Source organism: Ursus americanus, chromosome 32 (assembly GCF_024610735.1).
Source record: "Ursus americanus isolate L20-20 chromosome 32, mUrsAme1.1.p, whole genome shotgun sequence".
Classification (NCBI taxonomy): domain Eukaryota; kingdom Metazoa; phylum Chordata; class Mammalia; order Carnivora; family Ursidae; genus Ursus; species Ursus americanus.
In genome coordinates this window covers 20,086,316-20,106,128 of record NC_142158.1, presented here as the reverse complement: position 1 = coordinate 20,106,128, position 19,813 = coordinate 20,086,316, and the positions used below count along the sequence as shown (strand labels likewise).

Below are 19,813 nucleotides of genomic sequence, written 5' to 3'. Positions count from 1 at the left end.
AGAGTCAGATGCTTCACCAAACAAGCCACCCAGGTGCCCCTTATCTTTTCATTTCTTAACTGTGTTTTTGGATAAGCAGCTTTTAATTTTAATGAAATCTAATTTACAATTTTTTAAAATAAATAATTTTCCTATGTCTTTATAAACTTTTGTTTATCCTCTGGTTACTAAGATAGTTTCCTATGTTTTCTCCCAGAAGCTTTTAAATTTAGCCTATTTATTTATTTTAAAGATTTTTATTTATTTGCCAGAGAGAGAGCAAGAGAGAACGAGAGTACAAGCAGGGGGAGCGACAGGCAGAGGGAGAAGCAGACTCCCCGCTGAGCAGGGAGCCGCATGTGGGACTTGATCCCAGGACCCTGGGATCATGACCTGAGCCAAAGGCAGACACTGAACCAACTGAGCCACCCAGGAGTCCCTAGCCTTACTATTTAAATCTGTGATCCATTTCAAATTAGTTTTAATATGTGGTGTGAGGTAGGGGTCAAGGTTCAAAATTTTTTTGTACCATTATTGAAATGTATGAAACAGTTATGGTTAAGATTTCTTTCTTCATCAAATCACCTTATCACCTTTGTTAGAAATCAAGGGACTGTATTTGTACTGTTTGAAGACTCTTCTAGTCCACTGATCTGCATGCTATACTATCAATACCATACTGACTTGATTAAAATAGCTTTATGGTAAGTCTGGTAGTGTGAATCCTCTAATTTTGTACTTCTTTTTCAAGATTGTTTTGGGTGTTCTAGGTCTTTAGGATTACATATAAATTTAAGCATTGACTTGGAATTTAAAAAAAAAAAAACCTTTTAAGTACACTGGTGATGAGTACTGTATGTTAACTAAAATAAAAACTTAAAGACAAAACAAAATAAAATAAACAAATTGTACAGCTGAAAACAAAGCTTTTTAGAAGTTTGGATTGCATTGAATTACGAGAAATCAATTTAAGGCTAATTGACATATTAACACTTTGAGACTTCCAATAAAAAAGAATACTATATTTCTCTGTCCTTTTATTTATTAATTTCTCTCAATACTATTTCCCTGTTTTTGCAGAGGCATTTCATGTTTTCTTTTTTTTTTTGAAAATTTAACCATATTTTATGTTTTTTTGGTACTATAATAAATTTAATTTTTTAAAATCTTATTTTCAAATTATTTAAGGTTTAGATAAGGAAATACAATTGATTTTTGTTTATTGACCTTGTATCTTATGGACTGCTAAATTCGGTTACTGGTGAAGGCACATAACCATGTTCCTTGTCTTAAGGGGAAAGCATTCACACTTTCACCATTAACTGTGATGTTAACTCTTAAGTTTTTCAGAGTTGTCCTCTATTAGCTTGAAGCAGTTTCCCTCTATTCCTGATTTTCTGAGGGATGGTTGTCTGTTGTTATCAGCAAAGGATTTTAAATTTCATGTAGTTCTTTTTCTGCATCTAATAAGATGTCATACAGCGTTTTCCCTCTATCCTGGTGAATTACATTGGTTGATTTAAAATGTTCAACCAACCCTGAGTTTCTGGGATAAGAAAAAGTTATCATAGGGGCGCCTGGGTGGCACAGCGGTTAGGCGTCTGCCTTCGGCTCAGGGCGTGATCCCGGCGTTATGGGATCGAGCCCCACATCAGGCTCTTCCGCTATGAGCCTGCTTCTTCCTCTCGCACTCGCCCTGCTTGTGTTCCCTCTCTTGCTGGCTGTCTCTATCTCTGTTAAATAAATAAATAAAATCTTAAAAAAAAAAAAAAAGAAAAAAGAAAAAGTTATCATTATGAAGTTATCACTATTCTTCTTACCTACTCCTTTAATAATTTATCGAGTATTTTTACAACTGTGCCCATTAAGAATATTTGTGTCTAATTTTCTTCCCTTGTGTAGTATTTACTAGGTTTTGGTGTTGCTGTTATGTTGGTCTCACAAAATGTGTGGTGGAGTATTGCTGTCTTCACTTTTTTTCTGAAAGAACTTTTGCATATTTTATTTCTTTTAAAAAAATTGGTAAAATTCAGTAGTGCAACCATTGGGCCTGGAGTTTTCTTTGTGCGAAGGTTCTGAAACTATTACAGTTGATTAAAAAGATACAGTAAAGTGTCCTTTCTTCTTATGGTATACAGGTTTCTGAGCTTTAATACATGTGTAGCGTTGAATCGGTACCACCACAATTCAGGGTACGTAACAGTTGAATCGTGGTGTGCCGAGGATTTGATAATGAAGTCAGTTTCTTAACAGAGAGCAGACTATTCACATTTTTAATTTATTCTTCATTATATTTTGATAAATTACGTTTCCCATTTTTCAAGAAATTGTTCCTTTCATCTAAGTTGTCACATTTATTGGCATAAACCATTTATAATATTTTCTTATTATCTGTTTAGTGTCTGTAGGATCTCTAAAAATATCCCCCTTTTCACTTCTCATATTGGTTATTCTGTTTTTTTCTTTTTGTGATTAGTCTTGCTGGGAGTTAATCAATTTTATTAATCATTTCAAAGAATGAACTGTTGCTTGTTTTCTGTTTCATTCATTTCTGCTCTTATCTTTATTATTTCCTTCTTCGTCCTTACTTTGGGTTTAATTTATTCTCCTTTTTCTAGATCATTGATTTGAAATCTTTCTTCTTTTCTGTTAATAGGTGCACACACTTTTAAGATTATCATATCTTCCTAATGACTATATACCCTTTAATTATTATAAAATGGTCCTTTGGCTCGGGTGATTCTCCTGGTCTACAAGTCTACTGATACGGATGTGGCCATAATCGCTGTAGGCTGTTCAGACGTCAGTCACCAACTTGCAGGGAATCCTCACGGTTTTTGCTACACGTCATAGATTTTCATGTATAATAAGTACTTTTATTGTTACATAGCTCAGTATAGATGGTCCCTGACTTAAGATGGTTTGACTTACGATTTTTCAACTTTATGACGGAGCAAAAGCGATATGCCTTTATTAGAAACCACACTTAGAATTTCGAATTTTGATCTTTTTTTCAGGCCAGTATATGCAGTGCGATGCTGTCCCATGATGTGGGGCAGTGGCAGCTTCTCAGCCACTGATCACAAGAGTAGAAGACCCATATGGTGACAACTGTTCTGTATCCGCACAGCCATTCTGGTTTTCACTCTCAGTGAAGTATCTAAGTATGTAAGTGTTCTGGGCACATCTAGGTAGGCTAAGCTGAGCTGTGATGTTTGGTAGGGCACACCTATTAAATGCATTTTCGACTTAGGATATTTTCATCTTACTGTGGGTTTATGAGGGCATAACCCCATTGTAATTCCAGGAGTATCTGTATTTTGTTATTTCTATTTTATTTCCTTCAGGGTTGTATAATAGTAAGTATTTTTAATTTCCAGGAATATGGGGGAGTTTTTAAGCTTTTTTTTTTATTGCTAACTACATTTTTTATTTTTTGATTTATCTGATTTTCTGCATAGGTGCTGCTTTCAATATTTTGAGGCCATTTTGTTAGATGTATATGTGTTCATGATCATATAGTCTTCTTCACTGATTATTCCGTTTGCTAGCTTACAATATAATGTCCCTTGTGGTTATTTATAATGCTTTCTACCTCACATTCCATTTATTTGATAATAACAGTGCTATCCTGGATTTTGTTTTTATTTCGTTCATATTTTTTAGTTATTTTCATTTTTCTTATACTTCCTTTTAAGTGGATCACTGCTTTCCCCCACATATTGTGTATAGTTTAGATGCAGTTCTCATCTCTGTTATTTTTAATTTTAATTTTAATGTTTTTAGAGAGAGTGTGTGAGCAGGGGCGGAGCGGAGGGAGGGGGGAGGGAGAGAGAATCCTAAACAGACTCCAGTGTGAGGCTCGATCTCATGACCCTTAGACCATGACTTGAGCCGAAATTGAGAGTTGGACGCTCAACCCACTGAGCCACCCCGGCGCCCCTACTAGTCTCTGTTACTTGATTAGTGACTTTATACCCAATTATAATTATTTTTATTAAGACTTCTTAGTTTTGTCTAATGTTTTCTACTTGCCATTTATTTTTGCTTCTTTATTCCCCCCCTTCCTTCTTTCCTTGGATAGATTGAATTTTCTTTGGGTAGTTTAAAAGAATACATTTTATATTATTCTTATAGTGCTTACCTTTATCTTAACCTAAACTTAGCTTTCTCTAAGGCTTATCAGTGACTTCATTGCTCCCCACATTACTCCCTACCTCATGACCATTAGGCCTCTGCTGTCTCAGACCGCTGTTTTCCCCGATTTCCCTCCTCCTGAATTTCTCCAAGAGTTTTCCTGAATACTTGTGTTAGTGAATGGGCATAACTCTGAGATGGGCATCAGTCTGCAGCCTGTGCAACTGTCCCATCTTGTTTGGAACCAGAAGTGACTTGATCTTTGAGAAAGTTCATGCTTCCAGCAAAGTGGAGGGCAGAATTGACTGCGGTGATACTGGAGGCAGAGATTTGTCTAGGGGTCTGTTGCAGTAGTGCAGGAGAGTTTAGGATGGCAGCAGGTCGGCGGAGGGACTGGGGCAACATTGGTGGTCTTGGTGTGTTTGTACTTGAGAAAGAGAAGTCGAAGCTAAGCGCGAGTGGTAAATGTATTACATTTCTTTACTTTTTTGCCCTAGTCTCTTCCAAATTCCAGTTAGCCTCTTTCTTATGAGGGTTCAACAGGGTAAAGCATGTAAAATACATAACATACCCTGGTATAGAAGTGATCATTTAAAAAACCGAATGCTGATTTCCGCATTTCCGTCTCAGACGACTCTAGGAATGGGCGTAGGAAGGCTGCAGGTGATCCGGAGGAAGAGGTGGTTTTTGTTGTTGTTGTTGTTGTGTTTGGAGAGTGGCCGATGAGGTAATTATTTTATTTTATTCCTTGTCACTTTATTTTATTTATTTTTTTAAAAGATTTTATTTATTGAGGTGACAGAGAGACAGCCAGCAAGAGAGGGAACACAAGCAGGGGGAGTGGGAGAGGAAGAAGCAGGCTCCCAGCCCAGGAGCCTGATGTGGGACTCGATCCCGGAATGCCGGGATCACACCCTGAGCCGAAGGCAGGCGCTTAACCACTGAGCCACCCAGGCGCCCCTCCTTGTCACCTTAAATTTGAATTGCCAATGGGATATCTACGTAGCAGATCATTGGAAGTACAAGTCTAGAGCTGATAGGAGACAGGGATTTGAGAGTAGTTAGTAAAAGTATAGGAAGTCTTCCAGCAGGAGTAGATAGAGTGAGAAGGAGAAGAGATCCTTGAGAAAACATTTATAGGTTGGATTTGGAAGAAGATCCATCAGAGAAAATGAGGAGGCCTGGATTCTTGTCCCAGTTCTGACACTAACTGGTTTTCTTACCCTTTTAAGAAACAGTCCTTTCAGGGGCTTCTCTTTCTTTTGAGCTCCTTTCTCTCTCTCTTCATCTCCCCTCCCCCCCCCTCTTTCCCTCCCTCCCTCCCTTCTTCATTAATTTAACAAATATTTCATGGATTCCTGCACAGAAAACAGAACCATAGAGAAGGGGCATCTGAATCAGACTGACTGATTTAGAGTCAGAGGAGGCTTTCAGAATATATGTCCTTCAAACTAAGCTTTTGGGAATGAGGAGTAGTTTAGACAAGCATGTGCAAAGAGAGACCCAAAAAAAGTGCAGAATGGTGTATGGGCAGATTGAAGAAGCAACGAGTAGGTCAGGGAGGCAGGCCTGACAGCCCTGGAGAGGTTCAAGGCTAGATCAGAGGGGCCTTGTGTGCCAAACCCGGGAAGCTGGCTTTTATCCAGAATGGAAAGCAAACCCCAAACCCACTGAAGGTCCTGAGGCAGGGATGTGAGAAGGCAGGTGTGTGTTTTAGAAACCTCATTTTTCTAGTGTTGTGTGTGTGGCATGAAAAGGGACCATGTGGTGGGCCGGGAAGTCAGAGAGGAAACAGTTACAGAAATTCAGGTGACAGAGGAATGTTTATTTAACCACCGTGGCGCACCTGCTCCCTGCTCATCACCAGTCTGTGTGCTGAGGATCCCGCATGGACCCGGACACTCAGGCCCCTTGTTCTCAGGGAGCTTGGAGTGTCAGGGGAAATGACGGACGTGCAAGAACCTGCAGATTGGAAGGAAGTTAATGAGACAGGATCTAAGGACTTGAAGGTGAGTGAGAGGGCACGGTTTCTGCTTTGGATAAGTGGGTGGACAGTGACACCAGTCATTGCTCTGGGGAGCCCAGCAGAAGAATTAAGGAGGGCCTCCAGGTGGAGGTGTCCAGCATATCCTCGGCTAAACAGCATTGGACCTCAGATGCGGCCTCTGCAGCTTACTCGTTTGCTAAATCAAAGAATGGAACTAGATGTTTAACTTACTTGATTGCATTCCGTTCCATGATTGAATTTCAGTGTCCACCTCTGACAGTTGCTTCACTGAGGACCAGACTTCCTTCTCTATCTCCCCAGAACCTACTACGGGGCTGGGCAGCACAGTAGGGTTCCTGATGATTTTAGGTGGCTCTGGAAGCCAGGGCCATTGATTTCATTACTCTCTGTGGGTCCCTGGTTTCCCCTGACCCCTCCTGTCACCCTCTTGCCTTTGGCTTGCTGTGTGAATTACCTTGGGCAGTTTTCCCGTATACTCGTAGGTGAGCACTCTGGAGGGCTTTTAGGATGGTTTGGGTCCTCTCTGTGCGTTTTAACAGAGGGAAGAGGCCTGGTGGCAGGTGAGGTTTCCAAAGTACTAGCGGGGCCAAGATTAGATCTCTTAATTCACTGGTCCCTTTGGCACTGCCTCCCCTCCCCCTCACTTAGTTCACACTGGGGTCTTCGGAGAGTGAGCTCTTAGGTATGTATTTGTGCAGAAGTCTGGGAATGACTCAGCCCATGTATGTGGCTTTGAGACTCTGTGTCAAGATTGCCGAGAAGCAGTGGATTCCTTTAGCTCGGATGCAGGGAGACAGTGTCCTTGGTGCCACGCTTGGCCTCGGGCAGCTGTCTGCCTGCACACCCTTGCCCTGGTGTGGGCTGCCCTCAGGAGGCTCCCTGTCAGGACTCGTGTCACCCCAGGTGGAGAGTCACACTGCTCTGCGCCTTCAAAGAAAAAGTAAAAAGTGCAGAAATGACCTGACTGAGTGTGAGAAGCACTTCTCGCTGGTAAGAGTTTCAAGTGCGAGAGAAAGAGACGTGTTGAAAGGACATTTACTTTCATCAGCTTAGAGCATCTGCTTTTTATTCTTTAAAAGGAAGCAACACCTCAAATTACAGCAGTCCCTCGGCAAGCAAGCACTTGAGGTTTTGATCTGTGCAGATTTTTGAGGGAGTGCCTCACAGAGCTTTTAGGAGTGATTTGTAGCTCTTGCCAGATTCTGTAGAATGACAGTTTTTGTGGGGAAGGGGAGAGGGCAGCAAAGACAGGGAAGGAACTCCTCTGTGAAACAGCAAATGAACCATTTCCCTCCGGCCTGGGTGCAAGTGGAAACTGTGCTCAGCAGACCCCGGAGACCAAATTAAAATAGATAGGAAATGAAAACTAAACACACCATGTTTAAAAAAAAAATTTTTTTTTAAATTTTTTATGCGGTGCCCACTTCCAGAGCATTCCTGCAGTGTGGGTCCCATCCTCGTTTCCCCTCTTTTATATAGATTTTATTTATTTTTTTTACTGTGCTAAAAATACACAGCACACAACTTGCCCTGTTAAGCATTTTTAATGTGGGGTTCTGTGACATTTAAGTCCATGCACGGTGATGTATGTTACGACTATCCTACAGTGGCAAGTTTCCCAAATTAAGGGGCAAGTTCCCCAACTTGGGACGCGGGGGAGCATCACCCCTAACCCCACAGCCCAGCGTTACCACTGTTATAATGAAGATGCTGGTCTCCCACATCTTTTTTCTTATTCATATGGTTTTGTGCAGACCGATCTGCATGGAGGTTATAAGGTGAATTTCAGAGTTGTAAGGGAAGTTAAGGACAGTTCAGTCCATTCCCCCCTTTTTCAGATTAAGAGATGAATAGCTGAGAGGGACAATGAATGGCTTACTTAGCTGGACGGTGGCAGAGCGCGGTCCAAAGTCCAGGTGCTCCATTTCCCCTGAGACCAATGCCCTGGGCTGGTCTGTCTTTAGTTTCAAAATGTGTTATTAAAAATTCATTGGTGGTTTATTTTTAGGGTAATCTTTTTCTCTCTCTCCCTCCTTTTTTGTGTGGTTTCTATGTCTGGATTTTTTTAAATGGCGTCTTCAAACAGGAATTTGTTTTAAACAAGAAAATCACAACATTGTTGTTTATGACTTGTGACCTCGACGCCGACATTCAGTGCTGTCTTTCTTGCCTGTGTTCAGATATGACTCTACCCAGGATCTTCCTGCCTTTTCTTTTCTCCCCCATTTGTTTTGCTGATTGTAGTAAAACCAAAGTTTAAAGGTGATTGTTGTTTTCTCAGGTTGGGGTTTTAGACAGTTGCTTTTCGTTCTTAAGAGCCATTTCCCACTTCGGAAAATTCGGTGAAAACTCCGGGAAGCAGGGGCTGGAAGTTAAGAACAGAATGTCTGGCTTTTACACTTGATACCCTTGGGGCTGACCTGCCCATCTCCAGATCCCCCTGGAGATCTCCTCTCCAGCTGCTCAGTGTCCATCCACGAGCAGTTCTCACCTCCTCCTGCCCACATTGGAGGGCTGTGGGAGGTGGTTAGGAAGCCGGAGGAGGAAGGAGGAGCTGGGGTATATTGTTTGGGTCGGCCATGGCAACCGCAACAGTAAAAGGAACAGGAGTAGCCTTGTGTTGCTCTGTAAATGGCCACGATTCAGCCGTTATCTTGGGACTTCTGCTCAGCACCAGACAACCCGATCTCCTGGTAAGGTTAAACTTGGTCTTCCCCTGCCACCCCCTCTGATCAGCCAGGAATGGCCGTGGGGAGGGAGCGAGGGAGGGAGGGAGTCCAGAACAGGGCAAGACGTGCACCCTGCAGACTCATAAGGCAGAACAGGGAGTGTTTTCTCGTCTGTACCCCAGATACGGAGAAAGAAGGACGCTCCCAAATGCTTGCTGGATGGAGCTCGTTCTTTTAAAGGGTTGAGCACCTCACTCCAGAGAGCCTGCCCAAGTTACCAGCGTGGCTGGCAGGAAGGGGCAGCCACGGGAAAGTCACAGAACACCCCGGACTTGGTATATAGGGAAGCTGGAATGCACGCACGAACTGCCTGCCACATGTGTTCCTTAAAACTGTAATTGAAGAAGACAGAGTAGGTTCCCGTTGCTTCATAATCGCTTTTTTTTTTTTTTTTACTTAGAATAGCGTCTCTTTTCATTCAGCAAGCAGATCATTTTAAGTGTCATTCCGTTTATTTTGAGTAGCGTGTTTCATCCAGAGCAGATGAAGAATTTTATTTTTTTAAACTCTGGACTGTGTTGCTTCCTACCGGGGAAACTTACTTTTTTTTTTTTTTTTTAAATGCTGATGAACAAAGTCTGTGTGGTCAAGTGCTGAATTCTGAATGTGTTTTCTAAGAGGCAAAAACGTTGATCCTTCTTCAAAATCATATGAGTCTGACCTTGTACTTGGGGAAGTCTAAGGAGGTTGGTGAGGTCTGGCGTTAATGAAAACAAGTGCCTCTTTTGCTCCTTATCACCTTTTAGGATCTGTCGTGCTGGCTCCCACGGTGTGGTCTGGCTCAGCTCTCTCCCTGAAGTCACATTGTGCTTGAGAACCCTCTTTACTATGACCCACAAACAGTGCTCTGGCTTCCCAGTGCGGCGCCAAGGGGGTGAAAACCATCAATAAACAAACGGGGGTCAGCCCTCCCTGAAACCCACTTGGAATGCGCCTCTGGATTCAGTGAGACCTGCTTACGCTCCTCTTGCGTCCTCACTCAGCCTAACCTGCAGGGCTCTGCGGCGCCCTTTTATTTTCGCTTTTGTCATTTGAGTAGTAACGGACAGGGAAGTAGTTACTCAATTGGTAAAACGTTGGGTGGTGAGGTCACAGATGCTGAGATTAGCCTGTAGTTTGTAGCTGTTTCAGACGAGAGCCCGGCAAGATTTTGCTTGTGTATCTCGGAACTGTTTCTGTTGCTCTTCCAAATGCAACAGCGAAGAATGGAGAAGTTGCTTTTTGCCGTCAAGCTGCTGAACCCTTGAACACAACAGATCAGCAAATACAGATGAACTTCCACAGGCAAATAATACTTCTTGTCTAGTGGTGAACTGAACATTGCACAGAAGAAAACAAAAAAAAGGGGGGGGGATTTTTTTTTTCTGGAAGTAAAGATCAGGTATTAATTTCTGGACAGACCTTGTGTTGCACAAGTGAAATTTAAAAAAAAATTCCTCTCTGGTTATATTTTCTTAGCGTATTTGAGCTTTTCTGCCTTTAAAAAATTAGCTTAGTTGAAAAAGAAAGAAGTATTGAACACTGTATTTCATTTTATTGAATTGGAAGGACAGTCATAGAATCAGAATTCTCGAGTTGATGAAAGGGCTTCAATCTAACCGAATGTTCTAATTTTACAGATGAGAAATCTGAGGTGTAGTGAGGTGAAGTGACCAGGCCTGCAACACACGGCTCGTTTGTATGAGGGCTGAAGTTGAAAAAACAGCTCTCCAGAGACACCTAGCTCAGTGTTTTTTCTTCTTTGGGCATAGCTTTTCAGCTTCAGTTAGGATCTTTTTCTATTATTGGGATTATTTTTTAAATGGCTTGGTTTTGAAAATGTATGATTTCAATGCCATTGTTCTCATCCTTCGAGAAGAACAAAAAAAACTTTCCTCAGGGTGCCTGGGTTGCTCGGTGGGTTAAGTGTCTGCCTTCGGCTCAGGTCATGATCCCAGGGTCCTGGGATTGGGCCCCACATTGGGCTCCCTGCTCAGCGGGGAGCCTGCTTCTCCCTCGGCCTGCTGTTCCCCTGCTTGTGCTCTCTCTCTCTCTGACAAATAAATAAATAAAATATTTAAAAAAAACTTTCCTTGGTGAAATTGCATTACCATATAGCATGGAAAGTGTACGTACATTATGCCACACAGACTTTAATGATTGTCAGTGTGCCCTATCTAGAAGTTTTAATCCTCCTTAGACAAAGGTTTATTTGTTTAAGAAAAGCCCAGTATGGTGTGCGGTGTGGCTGTAGAACAAGGAAGCATCTCCCCCCGGGTCTTGGGAGGCAGAGTGGGAGAGGTAGGGAGGGGCAGGTCCTGTGGCCCGCTCAGACGCGTTCTTGTCCCCCCGTCCTTCATGGGTTCCTCAAGAAATAGATCAGTGAAGCCCTTCTTCAGTGCAAGTCGTGAATGAGCGAATGATGTGCTTAGATTTGGAGTTTCCGGGTGCCGTTCAAGTAAATGACGAACATAGTCTGTTTGCAGTGCAGGTCAAAAGTTAGTCATTCTGAGTGGAAGAGGTTGCCTTTTTTTTTTCTTTCCTTTTTTTTTTGCCCCTGTTACCTCTGTGACATTATCTCTTGCTGTGCTGTGGCAAGAGACCCTTGGAGTGGGCAAACACTCTCTCCTGTTCCTAGCCATAGGAAGGCACTGAGGGTGAGATGTGTCTCCAGGGTTGGCAGGAGGGGACCTCTTTCTGCTCTTTCTGTCGCTTGGGCAGAGCTCCCTGGGGCCTGGTGGGAGGGGCGGGGGTCTCCTCCTCCTTGTAGCTGTAGTTCGGGAGTGCTGTGGCTTTTGATTGGTGAGAACAGTACCCATTGCCTATAAGGACTTGAATATTTATTTGTCCTTAGGTGTTGTGAAGAGACTGATTTTACTGTTGTTTCATCCCCATTTGGCTTTGTTAGAAGTGTATTAGAAAGTCAGAAGGCAGAAATGTTTGGTCCCTTTGGAAAGGCAGGTTGGTCATTTACTCACTATGGGCACTCTATTTAGGAAACTTTATACCACATTTTACAATAATTTCTTCCTGAAAATGTTGAGGTGGTTTTTTTTTTTTCCCTCTCTGTGAGTAAATTGAAAACATTTGAGGATTAAGCCTAATGAGGGTTTATCCTCTTTTACGAGAGATTTGGGGAGCTGGGGACAGCTATAGGGGAAAAATAGCATAGAAAAAAGAATTTTAAAAAATGAAAAAATTAGGCTTAGCTCTTCAGAGACCACGAAAAGATTAAAAAAAAATTAAGTGTGAGGAAACAAGAGAAGAATGGAATAAATGCTGTGAAACAGCCATATTCTAAATAGCATCGCCATAACTGGGATCTGAAGGGAATGGAAGGCCGGGAGAGGTCTTAGAGAAGTCTAAGGGGAGATTAGAGCAGTTTGGTGACACCTTTGTACTTGGAATTATTTTGTCTTTCATATTTGATAATATGATAGTAATATGCTGAGGAATTTTCCCGATTTGTAATCTGAAGGGAAATCACCTCATGTATATGTGGTCCATGAAATCCAGTTAAAATAAAATGTGTGAGTGGGTACATCCCTCTCCCGTCTCCCTCCCTGCACCACTGGGGGGTCTCCACTTTAATATGGCGGTGTGGGTGCTATTCATGTGCCCCCCGTGCAGTGTCTTAAGGAGGAGTCAGTGAGCCTTGCCAGAATTTTCCTTAAAACACCTACTGATAGAAGCATCATATCCATACAGCAAAGCTGTTTAAGAGAGAGAAGAGTTGAGAAAGTATAGCATGAAAAATGCCCCTAGTCTTCCCCTCTCTTAGCTTTCAGGGTCAACACTACCTTTCCCTTGAAAATGAGAAGATGAGAAAACCCTTTTTCCACTATTTCTGTGACAGAGGTTTCAAAACTCTCTTGGTCCCCCTAAAACCAGGGGCTGTATGACCGCCAGACCTCTGGCCAGTAGGTCAGAAAGTACATTTCTTTCTTTCATTCAAATGTTCCTCTCCACAAAAGAATGCAACACTATGATTCTTTTGAGTTTCTTAATGATTAGTCACTTTTGTTCCTTCATGTTTCCCTAGTAGAGGTTTAAATATTTAATTTTGTATACTCCTGGAATTAACTGCTTTCGGATAGTATATTTTAGTCAGCATATTTAAAGGCATCAAGTGCTGACATTGTCAGAAGGAAGGAAAAAAAAAAAACACCTCAACATTTTCAGGAAGAAATTATTGTAAAATGCTGTATAAAGTTTCCTAAATAGAGTGCAGAATAGTGGACATTAATTTATCCTTTTCCTTGGAGATTTACTGTCATTTCTCTGAAATGATTACACTGATAGAGTACAGTTACGATGCCCCAGAAGCTCATAATTCTTCTTGATGTCACGGCCTCTGTCCCGTTCACTTTTCTTGGCTGCCATGTCTTACGGCTCCTTTTCTTTGCCTCTGTCTGATCTGTTGTAAACTTAAGGGAGACCAGATAACCAAGCTTATAACAATTACTAGCCTGAACTGTGTACCTTAATTCTAAACCCTTGCTTTCCCCACCTGCCAGCTTGGCCCAAGGCAGTCGCAGTCACATCCTGGGTGCTGGAGGCTGAGACGGTCGGGGAGGATTGTGCCGGGTGAAATACGGTGTGTGTGTGTGTGTGTGTGTGTGTGTGTGTGTGTGTGTGTGTATAAAAGGTAAGGGCTGCCAGTGTGCATGGCCCAAATGGGTACTGGATGAAATAATAAAAATGAATAGGGCCCCTTTTCTGCTTCAACCAGTCGTGGTTCTAGATGAATCTATAAGAAGACATCTGTATAGGACTTCAGTGGTTACTGAACAGGAGGCCTGTTTGGTGTAGACCAGGAGTGTCAGGACCAATCTCAATCCTTGCATGGGTTGTCCCAAGTGCCTGGCCGGCCTTGTTGGGGTACTTGGGTAGAAACTCCTGGAATACCTGTGACTTAGAGTAAGTCCATGCCCGCTCTCTTCAGCTCTGTTATCCCGGGAAGCAGAGGAGAGGGGGCAGTCTGAAGAGCCTAGGTTTGTTGGCTCTGTCACTTCTGGCTTCTTTCAGCTGAGGGGGGAGGAGCTGGTAGATTTTATGCAGGCACCAAAACACTTACTGGGCTCAGAACGTGGGTAAAAGGACTGAGTGACAAATTATACCGTGTGTGTGTGTGTGTGTGTGTGTGTGTGTGTGTGTGTAACATTTTCCCCCAAAACTAGAAACAGTCATCTATAAATGGATTCTTTTTTGGAAGGAAAATAAACCTGACCTTTGGAACTCAGAATATTTTCTTTTTCAGATTTTATTTTTTTATTTGTCAGATTGAGAGAGACAGAGCACAAGTGGGGGGAGTGGCAGGCAGAGGGAGAAGAGGGTCCTGATACAGGACTCAATTCCAGAACCCGGGGATCATGACCTGAGCTCAAGGCAGATGCTTAAACGGCTGAGCCACCCAGGTGTCCCCAGAGTATTTTTTCCATAAAACAGTGTATGGTGTAGTTGGGTCCCATGAAAGCCCACCAAGTCCCCTGTCCTGAGGACCATGCCTATCATAGTCTCATAGACCCTTGGTGCTAAAGGTCCTCCAGTTGGTTTGGCCCATGGTTATGAAGAATGGCCACTGTGGCTTATAGCATAAGTGAAGGATGTGAGTAGAAGCAGGTCATTACTTATCTGGCAAGGTGAGTGAGGCTAGCAAAGGGCTGGATGGGGAATGAAATCACTTACGGAAGTGGTTCCCGAGGACCCAAATAATTTGAACTAAGAACAGAAGGGAAGTTTAAGGTAAGGAGAGTTAAGAGTTCTTCCACTGGAAGAAAAACATTCTCACATCAAGACTGCCTGAAAATAGAACACACTGATTGATGAGGTAATGAAATCTGCATCACCTGAGATGTTCAAGCAGAGGTGGGAGGCCCCCCTCCTGAGGAATTCTCCAGAAGGGAGCAGTATGTTGAATGGAGAGTAATAATATACAACCAATCCTTTTTCTCCTAACACTGAAATATGGCATTTAAGACACATTTGCATCTCCGTTTTTAAATTGGAAAAGGTAATGTAACCGTATTGAAATAATTCTAACAAAGGCAAACAGCCGTAGTTTAACAATCTAATACAGTATAACTTTATTTTTGTATTAAGTTCCTCATTAGCCTCCACCTAATTTCTTTGAAACAAGGGGCAAAACTTAACAAACAAAATGTCATTTTTCCCACTCTAAAGAGTGTAATGGTCACCGTTACTGATCTGTTTTTACACTTCCAAGTCCTGATAATAATACACATATAGTGGTATATTTACATTATTTCTTGTTCAAGTGTTTAAATTCATCGTTAGAAAACTGAAAACCATATTCGACACATGTAGGAGTCTTACATAGTTTAAATTTTTCACGGTTTCAGGATTTCGACATTAATATTTCTGCACCTTAGTGGTCCTTGAGGATTATGCAGGGCAAGGTTCTTCCGACTTTTATAATTAGCGTGCCGGATTCCCCATTTTTCCTACCCCGGGGGGAGGGGCTGTGTTTTACCGTAAACCCTGATAAAGGGTGATTGGAGGTGGGACGGTGAGGACAGGCTTCCGGTTAGTGGAGAGAACCTGTGACTTACTGTCTGTGCTTTTCCTAGGTCACCAGTTTTCAAAGAATTTGAGTATAATTAAATACACTTTATAATAAACTAGGCTGAATATAATTTAATCTTTCCCTGAAGGTACTCCGGAGTCTTGGAGTGCTGTGGGGTCATGATGAACATCAATTACCTTCTCGCGGTGGGTGTGTGGATAATAGAGTTCCATCTGATTGAGTCCCGGCTGACCGGACATTTGTCCTGTGATCACAGGTGGCTCAGCATCGAGACTTTGGACCTGCTGCTTCATGTGAAATTCACAGGCAGGAGGCAATGTGTTAAAGATGATGTCTTTGGTTTTGAGAGGTAGAAAGTTGATGATAGTCATTCCCAAGGACATGGTGGTATCGGTAGAGCACTCTTTAGTGTCTAAAGCTGTCTCATATAACTTGTTGTCCATTATTCGATTCTTTTTTTTTTAAGATTTATTTATTTATTTGAGAGAGAGAGAGAGAGAGAGAGAGCACCCACGAGAAGGGGGAGAGGCAGAGGGAGAGACAGAATCCTCAAGCAGACTCGGTGTGGAGCGTGGAGCCTGACGCAGGGCTTGATCTCACGACCCTGAGATCGTGACCTGAGCTAAAACCAAGAGTTGGACGCTTAACCGACTGAGCCACCCAGGTGCCCCCAGCAAATGGACCTCAGAAAGTTTAAGTGACTTGGTGAAGATCACATAGTATGTAGGTGGCTGAGGCCACTCGACTCCAGAATTCAATGTTTTTGTTAACATTCCAAAGAATACTAAACTTTGCACATCGTAATATTTTTGAGTGCTTACTGTGTTCTCAGTGGTGTGTTTATCAGCTCATTAAATCTTCACAAAAGCCGTGTGAGTAGGTAGGATCTTGGTTTGTTGAGTACTGTTATGATGATGATGTTAGATGAGGACCCTGAGGCACACAGAGAGGTTAGGGCATGCAGCTGGGGAGTGGCGGAGCTGAAATTTGAACCCAGGAGCTTTGGCGACATGGCCTAGGCTCTCCCTTTTAGGCCATCCTGCTGCTCAGTGTGCAGACACATCAGTGTGAGGTCAATCAAGAGACACGTCTATGGGAACCTTCCTATCTGGAAAGACCCTGCCTGTATATTGGGTCTGGGATCATCCTGACAGACGTTTTGAGCCCAGATCGGCCATTTTGAGATACTTAGCCCTGAGTCTCAGTTTCTTCGTCTCTAAAACAAAGATGTAGAGCCCTTCATTTCTTTATAAGAATGAGATGGGGTATGTGTAAAGCACCAAACACTGTGCTTGTTCCATAGCCTTTATTTTCAAAAATTGTTTCAATGATCATTTATTCACAATGGCCAAAACCATATGAAAAGTTTTCAAAGACGCTATCATATTTGTTTCCCCTTGTGTGAACGTGGGTGTATTAAAGGGATATATTGTTTTTCTTGCATCGTGAAAATAGGCAAATCTGATAATTAGATTTGTTAATACTATTATACCCAGCTGCACTTGTCTCGACTTATAACTTCGTGTCTTTAGAGAGCTAGCAAGTTGGCCAAGAACCCAAAGTGATCATGAAGTAGAGGTTTGACCTGAAAATCACAAAGAGCAATGTTGATGTCAGTGGTTGCCAACAATTATATAAACTACATAGAACTCATTAGAAAACACACAAGGTTCACTTTTATTCTGTCTGAACGCGCAGCGCCTAGAGCTTCCATTTGTCCATCATTCCAACCACATTTGCTTGGTTTTTATCTGTGTGTTCAAGGTATCTTCTCAGTGACAGTCTGCCATCCTTTACCATGCTTTCTTGGTGGTGTGCTTCGGGCTGGAGGCTCGCTCTTTCTTTTTTTTTTTAAAAAGATTTTATTTATTTATGTGACAGAGAGACAGCCAGCGAGAGAGGGAACACAGCAGGGGAGTGGGAGAGGAAGAAGCAGGCTCTCAGCGGAGGAGCCCGATGTGGGACTCGATCCCGGAATGCCGGGATCACGCCCTGAGCCGAAGGCAGACACTTAACGACTGCGCCACCCAGGCGCCCCTGGAGGCTCTTTCTTTCTTTTTTTTTTTTTTATAATGATTTTTTATTATATTATGTTAGTCACCATACAGTACATCCCCGGTTTCCGATGTAAGGCTCGATGATTCATTAGTTGTGTATAACACCCAGTGCACCATGCAATACGTGCCCTCCTTACTACCCATCACCGGCCTATCCCATTCCCCCACCCCCCTCCCCTCTGTGGCCCCTGGAGGCTCTTTCTAACACAGGAACCCTATTGGCTTAACTGGGGTACCTACTTAATAGATGTAGGTAACTGCTTAGTGGGTGCTTTACCCTTTTAACATACCTCATTTTTTAATAAATACATACCTTCCCATCTTTTAACATTTAAAAAAAAGATTTATTTATTTATTTATTTTAGAGAGAGACAGCAAGGGAGAGAGAGAAAGAAAGCAAGCATGGGGAGGGGCAGAAGGAGAGGGAGAGAGAATCCTCAAGCAGACTCCCCTCGGAGCTCAGAGCCTGACGTGGGGATCCATCCCAGGACCCTGAGATCGGGACCTGAGCCAAAATCAAGAGTCAGACGCTTCCCTGACTAAGCTACCCAGGCGCCCCTTAACATTCTTTTGACTTTTACATAGGCATTTCTTTTTTCATTTTTTCCTACCGTGCATGATAGCACTGCATTGGCACTTCCAAACTATGCATCTTTCTTCTTACCTTGAAGGAGTTTCTATTCATTCTTTCAGTGAATTTTACAGAGTACCCACTTTGTGCCATGTACTCTCTAGGTTTAGGGAATCTAATAATGAACAAGACAGACAAGGTTCCTGTCCTCACAGAGCTTTGCCACTCTGCCTGAGGATGGCCGTGATGAAAGGAGCAGATAGTGATTTGGGACCTGAGACCCCTTCAGGGAAATTCTGCCCGGACATCACATCACCCTCATCATTTCTGAAAGCACGAAGTGCGCGTGACATTATGTCAACACTCATTCGAGGGGAATGAAAGGCACAGGTAGTGTTTGCAAATACTAAAGTTGGTTGCACTTTGAGTCTTTTTGCCTCCTTTCTTATCTCCTCTTGTTCTTTTGTCTCATTCTCAGTTTTCAGAGCTTAGTCATTATTTCCTAGATCTTTCCTAACTTGTTTTCGGGTGACCCAAGGGCAGGAGGCACGGGTTGCTCGAACTGCACCATCTGTGAAGGGGACCTGCTGGGAAAGAGGATGCCGCGCTGTGTGGCCACGTCTGACTTGAGACAGTGCTCACTAAATTCGTGTTGCTTTCAATCTGTCCAGACACGTCACTCTATCTGTACCACCATTTTCTCATTATTCGGAAAAGGAGTTGAAACAGAAGGATTTTCTAAGGTCCCTGCCAATGCTGCAGTGTTGTGATTCACATGTTCCTGAAAAGTTGAGTGTACTTACTTCAATAAATGGAAATGTATTTTCCAATGAGCCTGGAAATCTATTTTCCAATTATCCTCTCCCTTGGTTTGTAACTTATCATCAATGTGTTGTGGCTTCTAACACTGTTGCTGCTCTAAGCCCATCAAGAGGTTAATTACCTGTGAAGAATGAGGAGCTGCTGGAAGGCTGTAAAATGTTCAAGAGAACTTTGGAGCTAATCTCTTTGGTAATGTGAATAAATAAATGTCCTTCGCGTATCTAGTTTCCAGGAGGAGGCATAGCAGTACTGGGCTCTGTTCGCTGGACAAAGTCAAGTTGCTGATAGAGTGGAGTATTGCAGATCATGGTCAAGTTTATCAGGATCATCCTCTTTCTCCTAGAGGTTATTCAGCCGGAGCACAAACAATGCTTTTAAAGAAAACAGCTGGGTTCTTCCAACGTTCCTTTAGGAATCCGGAATAGTGCCATTTTTGTTTGTTTCATCTCCCTCTATAGTGGCTAAAAACTCCAAATGAGGAAACAGATGAGGAATTTGTTTAAAAAAATTTTTAATAGCCAACAAAGTTCATCTCCTTTTCCATTCTTTTTCATCTGGAATAGAACAGCCCCAGGCCCTAAACTTGCTTTCCTGTGACTTCAGCAGACCTCATGCATTGCCATCCCATAGCACTGCCTGACTCACAAGCTCTGCCCTAAAGAATAAGTATTGTCTCCGTGTGCTCTAAAATATGCCAGGCAGGAAATCCCCTCTGCATATAGGGAAGGTAGTGTGTTTCAACACACACACACACACACACACACACACACACACACACACACACACACTTATCACTAAGCACATCTATTCCCATGCTTCCTTTCAGTAAAGCACCTGGGAAAAGGAGAAAGCTGTCTAACCAGCTTCTGGTGGCTATCCGAGTATCATTAGTGGAAATCTCAAGATACTAAATTAAATTTTATGAAGTAGTTTATTGGTAGTTTTGGAAGGGCATTGCTTTTTAGGTAGCCCCATTTGTCACTG

General features: G+C 42.6%; 1 protein-coding gene across 14 annotated transcripts in view; it reads left to right on the top strand.

The window, feature by feature from the left end:
- The window catches only part of ATXN1 (ataxin 1), a 390,438-nt gene that overhangs the window by 48,853 nt on the left and 321,772 nt on the right, over positions 1-19,813 (top strand). For 2 of the 14 annotated variants that reach the window (XM_045811581.2, XM_087858068.1), the window contains exon 3: positions 2,997-3,147. The exons of 10 other annotated variants lie outside the window; for them this stretch is intronic. The gene's annotated coding sequence lies outside the window, so the exon portion shown is untranslated. 2 more of the 14 variants (XM_045811584.2, XM_045811585.2) reach the window with 2 other exon arrangements.